The sequence below is a fragment of the Seriola dumerili genome, unplaced genomic scaffold (genome assembly GCF_002260705.1).
Source record: "Seriola dumerili isolate Sdu_G_001 unplaced genomic scaffold, Sdu_1.0 BDQW01000073.1, whole genome shotgun sequence".
In the NCBI taxonomy this organism is placed as follows: domain Eukaryota; kingdom Metazoa; phylum Chordata; class Actinopteri; order Carangiformes; family Carangidae; genus Seriola; species Seriola dumerili.
The window spans coordinates 2,487,971-2,498,381 of NW_019174328.1; the positions used below are offsets into that span (position 1 = coordinate 2,487,971).

The following is a 10,411-nucleotide window of genomic DNA, read 5'->3' on the forward strand; positions in this document are numbered from 1 at the left end:
TCTAATATTAGAACTTTACTTCATCATAACTGGTAGACCGATTCGCAGACAATGCTTCATTCAAATGTCGCATGTTGTCTGTGTACGAAAGCTTACAAATTCCATAAAGACATCACAACATGTAATGTCACCATGTTGGCACGGTGCATTCGTATCCAAGTTTGCTGGACTACGACATCATAGAAAGGGGCTGTGGTGGATACAAACGCTCTCTGCTGGCGAAAAGATACAAATATTGCATGAAAGTAAGTGGTAAGTTCACTACATCTCTATGGTCATTAACAGCTTAGACCTGTCATACCTGCAATTAACGACGAATTAGTTAATCCTCTCCATTTAGCTTGCTACTCCATGGCATGGTGCCTGAGGATAAAACATGTTACACATGCACGCGCATACACACAACAAGACCTTCCAGCTGTATGAGTATGAGTTGTTGTGTAACCTAGACATATGCTGAGCTTAGACTGTGAAATGGAAGGGATAGTGTGGAGATCTGAATGAATGTTAGCAAGAATTGTACGAGATCGTGGATTCCAGGAGAGAGATGGTTTCTTGGCTGTTGTTGAGAGCTGATAGGCGACTCAGGAATGAAAGGAGAAACAGCTCTAGAAATGTCAACACTATGTTAAGTTGAATTCTAAACAATGTAAAGACGCAGGTTCAGCTGGTCAAGACAGAGTTCAGGTGAGGACTCAGAGCAACTGAGTAGTGGGGTGTTGAGGCCGATACCTGCAATTTAGTAGTTAATTTTTGAAGACTTGGTGGGTTGGTTTGGGGTTAAAGGTGCAATTTTTTGCTCATTGCATTCTTGCAGAGTTGGATTGAGAAGATAAACACCAGTCTCAAAATGTGCCTGTTAAATATGAGGCTACAGCCAGTTTTTTATTTTATGCATAAAGAAGTTTAGCTGGTCGCCAAGGTTAAAATCTCTTATTAGCGCCCCTTAAAACTCACTAAATTAACACATTTTACTCATTCTTATTGCTCATACCACTTATCCTTTTTTGGTTGCAGAGGGGGGTGGAGCCAATACCCATCTGACAATAGGTGAGGGCGCGGTACAACCCTGGACAGGGTGCCAGTCTATCACAAGGGCTGATGTTATGAGACACAAATGACAATCACATTCATTGTGACCACACAGGACAGTTTAAGAGTCTTCAAATTTACCTAACGTGCATGTTTTTGGATTGTGGGTGGAAAGCTGGAGTACCGAACATGCAAGCAACTCCACACAGAAAGGCCCCAGCCGGCCGGCAGGTTCGGTACCATAAACTGTAAATAGATGGGCGTACCTTTGTAAACGATCCCATCAAGGTTCCTGAAGAGCAAGTTTTTGAGCTCACAGAGGGCTGCTCCACCGTCACACCTTGGCCAGTGCCTGAATCCCCCAAAGCCTGGCCTTAATCCAAAATGAGCAATAGAGTGTGTGGAACTGAGACCCTTCCGCGTTGATGCCAGCTCTGTGGAAAGCATACTGCTCACCCTTCACTCTGTCAAAGAGGCCAACGCGCCCTCAAATTATGCTGAACTTTACAAGAAATGAAACAGGTGAGTTATATATTAAGATATCATACGCCCCGTGACTTAGTTGGTCATGAAGGAGGAATTAAGCTGTAGAGACCATAAACCATTTTTTGCCGGGCCTGTAAACATGTTTATTTCTGTTGTAAAGTTGGACATTTTTAACATGGGAAGTCCTATGGGATTGACTCACTTCTTGGCCAATCAAGCCTCAAGTTGGGTCGTCAGATGCGAGTTACTTGAACCCTCTATTGACATTCTCCTCACTGTTTTGTAAAGACATAGGTCATAAACATGCTTTAATTTGGTGAGTTTTTAGAGGTGCTGTAGGCAAATCTTGTTGCTGTTTTCTCTGCTCTCACCTTCTACTGATTGTCTTTGATTTGGTTTTGTTTAACTGTATACTAGGACATACAGTTAGCAGTATAATATGGAGTGGTCATTGATATTCACGAAGAAATATAAGTTGAATGTTTCCCAAATCATTCCTTAACTCTGCTCTGACTTGGAACCACCATAAGCAGTTTGGCAGTTACAATCTTACTCCAAAGTCTATGTGTAGCCTGAGCACTGAGTGAAAACTCTATAAAAATTTACAAACAGAGCCCAAGAAAACTCGCACGAGGAACGTGACAGAAGATTTTGCAAACTTGCTTTCACTATGCAAGACCAGCCAGTCCCTGAAAATAAGCATCTACCTGCTCTTCATGTCTGGCATTTGAATACCTCCACTCAAAGAAAACCTGAAAGCCTCTTATACACACATGAGGTCCTGTCCTTATACCGCCCAGCATGTAGAGACACATCTATGTATTAGAATGCTTAACACCGACACAGAGACATTTGCTCTATTCTGATGCCTGTGAATTAAGTATCCAAAACACTAAAAGGTTTCACTTTCTTATCATCTCACATTAGTTAGAATACAGCATGCCTTAGGTCGATTTCTGTGTCTGTGTCACTGAAGGGTGCTCCTATGTTGCATTTAATCAGCTGCACCAGGCAGGCCTAACCTAAACAATCAAGCTTCATTTGCACTGTATTACTACCTCAACAATTCATGCCTGTGCCGTCCATCTTGGCGAGGCCCACCTACTTCTCAGTTAGTGGGAAAAGAAATGCTGTAATATTACCATGACTTAGTACTCGGTCCGCACACTACTGGTCCTGAATATCCTGCTTCTCTCAGTATACCATAATCTTCATTTTCGGCTCTGTGCTCAAAATGTTATCTCTCAGTTATCTGGTGGAGATATGGGAAATGGATGTCTTAAACTTTATACTGTCATTAGCAGTTAAGTCACCTGTGCTAGTCAACATTTTGTTGATTTCTGCGATCAAGGATCATACTTTTTAGTATATAACAAAATCATTCTGTAATATCATTAATGTACTATTTCTTAGTTTATCCCACTAATTTCAATCTCTGACATATAACTTTTTTTTGTCATGTATGTCTTACTCATCTCATTAACCAGCGCTTATTATACAACACTAACGCGCGACTTACTATATACACAGCTTCGTCACTTCATTAATCAAACCGCACAGAACAATTGACCAACACCCCGGCCATTTCCTATTTTAGGATTGCAACATGATTTAATCTATATCCGACTCAGTTAACCTATAAACTTCCATCATCAGTGCACCTTCGCCCTATCAACTACTGTTATTAATTTTCCATAGTATAACTCTCAGTTCAGTATTCATCTCTAATGTAGCTGTACTCAGAATAGGATACTACACCTTGATGATTACCTACTCTTCTACTCTTCGACTTCTGGCCTCACTCATCTCAACATGACATTATCAAGTTATTATATTCAGCATTGGTGCTTCGGTCTAGCACCAAACTTAATTACGCCAGTGTTACAGTTGTCATCAGCATATAATACAGTTTCTCACTTTGTATTTTTCCTACATCTCAGTGATATTGAACACTACTAAATTTATATATCACTATTTAACCAGACTGTTAACTTATAATATAATCCTTCATCCAGACAAATCTCCAATGTAACACAACCAACCTCAAAAGTTTCCACACACAATATCATCCCAGTCTAAATTATGCTATTCTATCACCCACCCGCTTCTTCTCTTCCTCGTCTTTCTTCCGTCTTTCTCTCTCCTTTTACTTTCTGACAACTCACCACTCGATTAAACCTTGGTAATAGTACTTCTAATTAATATGTTTTTCACATTCTATATATCTCTGATTTTCCACAGTTCGGACATTCTTATCTCGTTGCGTGGAATTTTTCGCACTGCCACACACTCATTTCTACACTCATGCACTTACGTTCTACAGATCTTCTGCCCTCTCGCCTCTCAGCTCATAACCAGTTTCTTACTCACTCAACTGAGCCCAATTCGGTCCCCACACAGCACGAGTGTCAGTCGCTCCATATCACTCCCACAGCTCATCTCTGACACATACATTCTTGTTTTGTTCTTCAGGTCGATAATGCATCCCAGTCCTACGCCAAGCATTCATCACATTTGTCCACTTTCTTTCAGGTACTATCTTATAATTTAGTGTATATTTCACTCTCACTGTGGTACATTGTTCCTTCCATTCACTCACTACTTGCACAACCCCCCTCGACGAATTAACACCATTCTCAACTGAACTAAACTGGTTATCACGCATTTACTTGTACTGTTGTATCTACCTTACCCTCCACTTTTCATGCCAAATTTAGTAACAGGAACTTTCTTCTTATATGCATTACATTCAAATACCTTTTTTTTTCTTTTCTTTTTTTATCCCCCTTCACACATGATGGAATAAGTTTATTATTTATTCCCCACAATTCAGATCGTTCTCAATAGATACATGATCTTTAGGATTATAATAACACAATATCTACTCATTTTCTCTTACTTCTTTACGTTAGTAATCCATTCATTATTGTTCAGATTGATCAGAGCTTATCTCATATACGTTTGATCACGTGCTGACGAATCTAACATGATTCCACTCAGGAAGGAACCTTCAGAAAGGCTCCAACACGGAACTCTTGCGATATTCCTAATTCAACGTTGTAACGTCTTTTGTCTTCTAATAAACATCTCTTGTTAAGGTATTGCATCGTCATTCTTGGATCACTCACTGGCGTTCTTTGCTTAATTTCCTACTCATCCACATGCTTTTTTTCTTTTTGTTACTCTTCTTATAACTGACTTCCTTCGGCTTGATAACTATCATTACATAATCTGACACATTCCACAGGACCCTCCGTCTCTAGATATCCTGGACTCATTCACGCTCATATTGATATCCAGTGGTTTTAACAAAATGCTGTAAGTTGTTATGTGTACATTCACTCGTCATAATAAGTAAACACTCTGTGATATTCATACTAACATTTTAAAAAAGTCGGAGTAACAATTGTTCAGCTCGAGGTCCTTCGTTGACATGCAACGGCGAATTCAGAAAGTGTTCGTCCACTAGCTGTCTCTACGTTTCTTTCACCATTTTTGTTCCGAGCTATGCTATTAATATCTAATTATCATACATATTACCCAATCCTTTCATCTCTGTTTTCTTAGTCTTTCTTCATATCTCTCTCTCTTCTTTCAATCCAATTTCTTAATTCAATACCCTCTCTATGACAAACCACCGCCTGCCACACCCTCAATACCTGTCTTTGATCGCACTCCCTCTTTCCTCTTCTTCCTCTCTTTTTCCACCCTCTGTTCAACGCTCTGTCGAGACCCTCTTATATCCGTCATTCAACTGGTTTGTTGGTCTTTTTCATTTCCCTATTGCGTCCCTCTTTACGTCATGAATTTATCCATCAGTGGACTCTCCGTCGATCTGGTGAGGAACGTCTCAGTTTCTACGATGATCAAGCACGAAATGTTGAGAAAAGTGTCAGAGCAAAGTGTCTGTTAACTTCCTTCAGAGGTCCAATTTTTGTGTATATTTCAGTTCTTTTCTTTTAATTGATAAATTATATTATTACTTTTACTTGTCATTTATTTTAGCATAAGACTCACCATTACACACATTATCAAATGTGATAGTTAAATAGTTAATTCTATTCTATTATATTATTATATACTCATTTCTCTCACATGAGCTGCCCCTGCCATGATCAATCATGATTGTTGCATCGAAGTCTGCATGTATAATGTATGCCACTATCTTGTAGCATCTTAAGCTGTCTGATATGACGGCAGAGTCGAAGAGGGCAAGGGTTCGTCCATGCGTCACTTTTCTTAGTGCATTTTTCCCATCCCAAGCATCCCTTTGCTCCCATCTTTTTAGTCTGCGGCCACTATTGTCTTGCTCGCTGCATCTCTTGTACTATATGACTCCTACTCCCCTGGCAATGTGCCTTGGTGCTAGACACATTAACAATAACACCAGGATGGCCCATAGGATGTGTACACGCACAAGTCCCAGTGATGTACTTGTTCGCAAAAAGTGAACCATAGCTTTTGTTGTTCCACCGCCTTGGAAACTTTCGCGTTGTCATACACTAGCATTTTCAGAATAGAAACGCATGTCTTTTGACTGAACACACTCCGCTGCGGTATCCTATGCCTAGTATCCTCCACCTATATAACTTTCATTACCACTCTCTTGTCAACGCCGGGGTTTTTATAATGATCTATATTTGTTTTCTTTGATTCAACCTGCACTTTTCTTCCACATTTCTTAACAAACTAGGCTTGTTTCTGACAGTTTTATCCACCATTAATATGTAGTTTTTCATATTTCTCACAATCTACGACTATTCTTCTTGATTATATTATAATCTTGATATATTATACTGTTTCAGTCGCATGCTTCTCACTGTGCGCTCACTCTTCCTGTTCCTCAATTTCTTCTTTCCTTTGTTCCTCCTTTTCTCCCACTCTTGCTTCTCATTTCTGCCCCATTGGTGAAAATGCCACGTCAAACCTCCCTCCCACTCACAGAGTGAATAACACGATGGCCTTTTCAGTACACACTATATCAAACAACACACACACACACACACACACACACCACACACACACAACACACACACACACACACCACACCACACACACACAGACACACACACCACACACACACACACACAACACACACACACACACACACACACACACACACACACACACACAGGGAAAATAAATGCCAAACAGAATGTCGTACACACTCCGAGCGCTGGGCAGAGCAAGTCCAGCTTCTTCTGTGCCTCTCCATCCTGAGAAAACAAACACTGCAGAAAACAGAAGGAAGATGGATGTAAATACAGAACTGTGATGACAGTGACGAGGTTTACCTCTTTTGGAGACGGCATTCATTGAACAAGCAGCTTCACACATCTTCCGAGCTTTTCCGTCTGCCCCAGGTCTTTGTAGCACTGCCGAAGAAAAACAACAGAACCTCACTGCACTTTTTTAGTCCCTGTAGGTTCCCACAGAGCGATCCATGTTTTACAAGACAACTGTGACTTAAAGTTTCTGGTACTAACCTTGGCCAGAAACACGTAGTTGAGTTTAGATATCCTGGTTGGATCTCCTCAACCTGAATGAAAACCATAGATAAAAAAAGGTTTTTGGTCCATTAGAATAATAACTACTACAACTGTATGTATAACATGTTTAAGAAAAGTCACCAAGTAAAGCTCTAACGGTAGCTGCTGGTATAAACATTACATATTTTACTAATTGTTTAGATTTCAGTGCTGTTATTTAAATAAAGACACTGATCTTCACACATGAACGTTTTATCTGTATCATTAGAAAAAAGCCAAGAACAGGAAGACATTGTCCTTGACCATCCTGACTCTTCCTCCTTTGCACCACCACAGTTAGTCAAGTACAGATAACCACAGGTTAAAGCTGGGGATCTGCCTACTGCCTTGCAGGATGTGTTTGTTAAAGCTTGAACAGTCTCACCGGAGGCTTCTCCTCCAGTGTCACGAGCGAGCGTGTCGTAACAGGACCGCTTGTGAGGAGGACGTGAGGAGGAGGCAAGCACGTAGGAATACTGGCCAGAAGCAAATTAATTTCTCTACTAATATAAACATACAAAATGTGGGAACACAGATTAAGACTTTCTACACTAGAGGCAAGTTTTACGTTTAAACAATCAGGACAGCTCAGGGGAGCTGTGAACTGTATGAAAATAAAAACATCAGCCTCTATATCAGTTCCTACTTTTGTGTAATTATTCTCTAGTTAGATCATAGAGCGGCACTGAAAACTATGTCGATGTTTCAGACCTACAACACAACCCCGGAGTTTTTCAAACTAAAACAGGGGCCAGCAGCGTTTCTAAAATTTCCTTTTTAGGTGCTCGAAACTCCAGAGCAGTGTGGACGGGAGGCGAAAACATGGCAAAAGAAATGTGCTTTAAAACGAAAACGTATTAGTGTGGATGTAGACTGTAACCCAAGTTATTTTCTGTATCTACAGTTTACAGATATCCTCTCAACGCCTCACATGCCGGCAGTCAGTAGATGCTAGCTGGTGGCTGCACACAGAGAGGCCTCTTGTCTCCACTCAGTTACTGCAGACAGGTGTGTAGCCAACATTTATCTAGTTTAAAAAGAGTGAAATAAGGTTCTAATGTAAGATTCATTGGCTCTGCAGTGAACAGCCTCTCTGATTTTTTTGTGGTTGCACCACACATCCACACACGTCATGCACCAGTCAGGAGAGAATAAAAATGATAACAGAAAGACTAGCATGTTCAAAATAAAGAAAAGATTGTTTATTCAAATTAGAACTGGTTTCTATGTATAAAGACTGATATCAGGGATGCCCCGACTGATCGGCCGCCGATTATAATCAGCCAATTTTCATTAAAAATATGTGATCGAATTAATGCTTCTAGTCACCGATCACCTGTGGTTAACACTCTGGTGTCTGCGGCTGAGAGAATCACTGTGTGCTGCGTAGTGTGGTCCCACCTCCCACCTTGTTCAATTTGCCAGTGCATGACAAGCCACCAAAACAAAACACCATGTCGGCCTTTTACAAAGTGTGTGACACTGATATAACGTGCACCTCCTGCAATGCATGCCAAAAATGATCGGCCGATCTAACTCACAGATGATCTGTATTGGCAGCAAAAAAACGTGATTGCGGCGGCATCACTAGCGATTCCCGTCCCGCCCACTCCCATCGATTTTTTCCCTCTGTCCCGTCCAAGTCATGTGATGATTAGTGAAATTGACTCCGATCCTGCAGGAATCCCATGACCCACAGGATTCTCTAAAAATTGTCAGCCTCTGATTCCCCCTTCAGGTCGTGTTGGTGCAGGTGCGCAGAGGTGAGAAGAACACTTTTAAGATTTATTCCTATTTGTATGACACATTGCGTCTCGCCCCTTTCTGTGATGGCAAGCTTTTCACATGTATTTTTAATGAGGGGAGAAACAACTATAAACACTTTAATTCAGCTGTGGAGGACAAATTGTAAGAGTTAGTTAGTTTTGAGCATACTCGATCCCCAGACTGAAGTAAAAAAAAAAAAAGTACCTTAAGAAAATTCTTCAGTGCATCATCAACTGTAGCGCTCGGAGGTTCTCCAAATAATGTGGCCGCAACTTTCCTCTCAAGCCATGATAACTGAGCCACCTGCAAAACAACCAACCACCTCAGGTTAAAAGACAGCACAGCATTAGTTTGAGAGTGAACGAACACCAGGCTGAAAAGAAGAGTTTCACTGCCCTCTCTGGTTGAAAGTTTCAGGCCTATTTCACATGCTGGGTGTGGTCGTGTGTGGTCAGAAATGTGCTTTGTTCCAGGTGTAACCACACCCAACGAGTACACCCGTACTTCACTGCAGCCAGACAGCAAGTGAAACCACTGGAGGTCAGCTAAAACAAGATTTCAAGTGGTGTTAAATTACTCTTTAAGACGTTAATGAGCAGTTGTGAATAACAATGGCCAACAACTTCTGATTCCTAAAAACATCCGCATCGTATCGGATTTCTAAAGTAAAACCAACAATTGAATTTCTCAGGTCTTGCTGAGGCATGTCGCTGCCATCTCTGGAGATATAATATAATGTGGAGGTTTTTCACTTGAAGTAATTATGTCTCTGAGCAACCAACCGTAAAACCAAGTGCTTCAGCAGTTAACGGAAACAAAGTTAATGAATTTCTAAGCAGATGGGTTACATATCGTTTTTCTAAACTACTCCCTGCCAGAAAAACAACATTTCCAGACTGCGACTTCTCCAGCATTTCCATGACCTCCAGTTCCCTGTGCATTGATACTTTTCTACTGACACTTTTTTCGCAGAAGAAGATAATGGCCAGAAGAAGGCTTGGGTCAAACATGCAATGTTCCCGACTCACACCATTCATCAGAGTGATGTCTAATTGCAGGTGTAGTGTTGCTCTGGCGTCATCACGGGACCTTTCAAACAGAACCGCTGGCTGAATGCAAACAGTGGATCATTGTTGAACATCAATGCACCACAGAGCCCATAAAACTCAATCCCTGAAAATATCAGGTGTTACTGCTCCATGAAATTTGCACAGTAACGCACTCATTCTCTGGGCCCAACAGCACAGGTGAGTATTATATCATTTTATCAGAGCAATCTCTGTAATAGCCTCCTACCTTTCAGGATCTTAGTTTGACAAGTTATATGACAAACAGCTCATGAAACAAGGGGAACAGTGAACAGAACATCTGTAAACCTTTATGTCTAAATAACAATAATTTACCACCACATAAAATAATGGCAGTGATTAAATGACTAGCAGACAAGACGTGATGATCAAAGAAACAATCATGAGCTGCATCAAAAACAACTGTCTCCACTGAAAGAGCATGAATAGAAACAGGAGGAGAATATCTCCATGGTACAATATTACATCGCAAATCAGGGAAATCTAAACAGTGGGAACGAATGAGGGGGG

General features: G+C 40.9%; 1 pseudogene; it reads right to left on the reverse strand.

Moving 5' to 3' along the window:
* Nucleotides 1-5,313: 5,313 nt before the first annotated feature.
* The window catches only part of LOC111220773, a 39,704-nt pseudogene continuing 34,606 nt past the window's right edge, over nt 5,314-10,411 (reverse strand).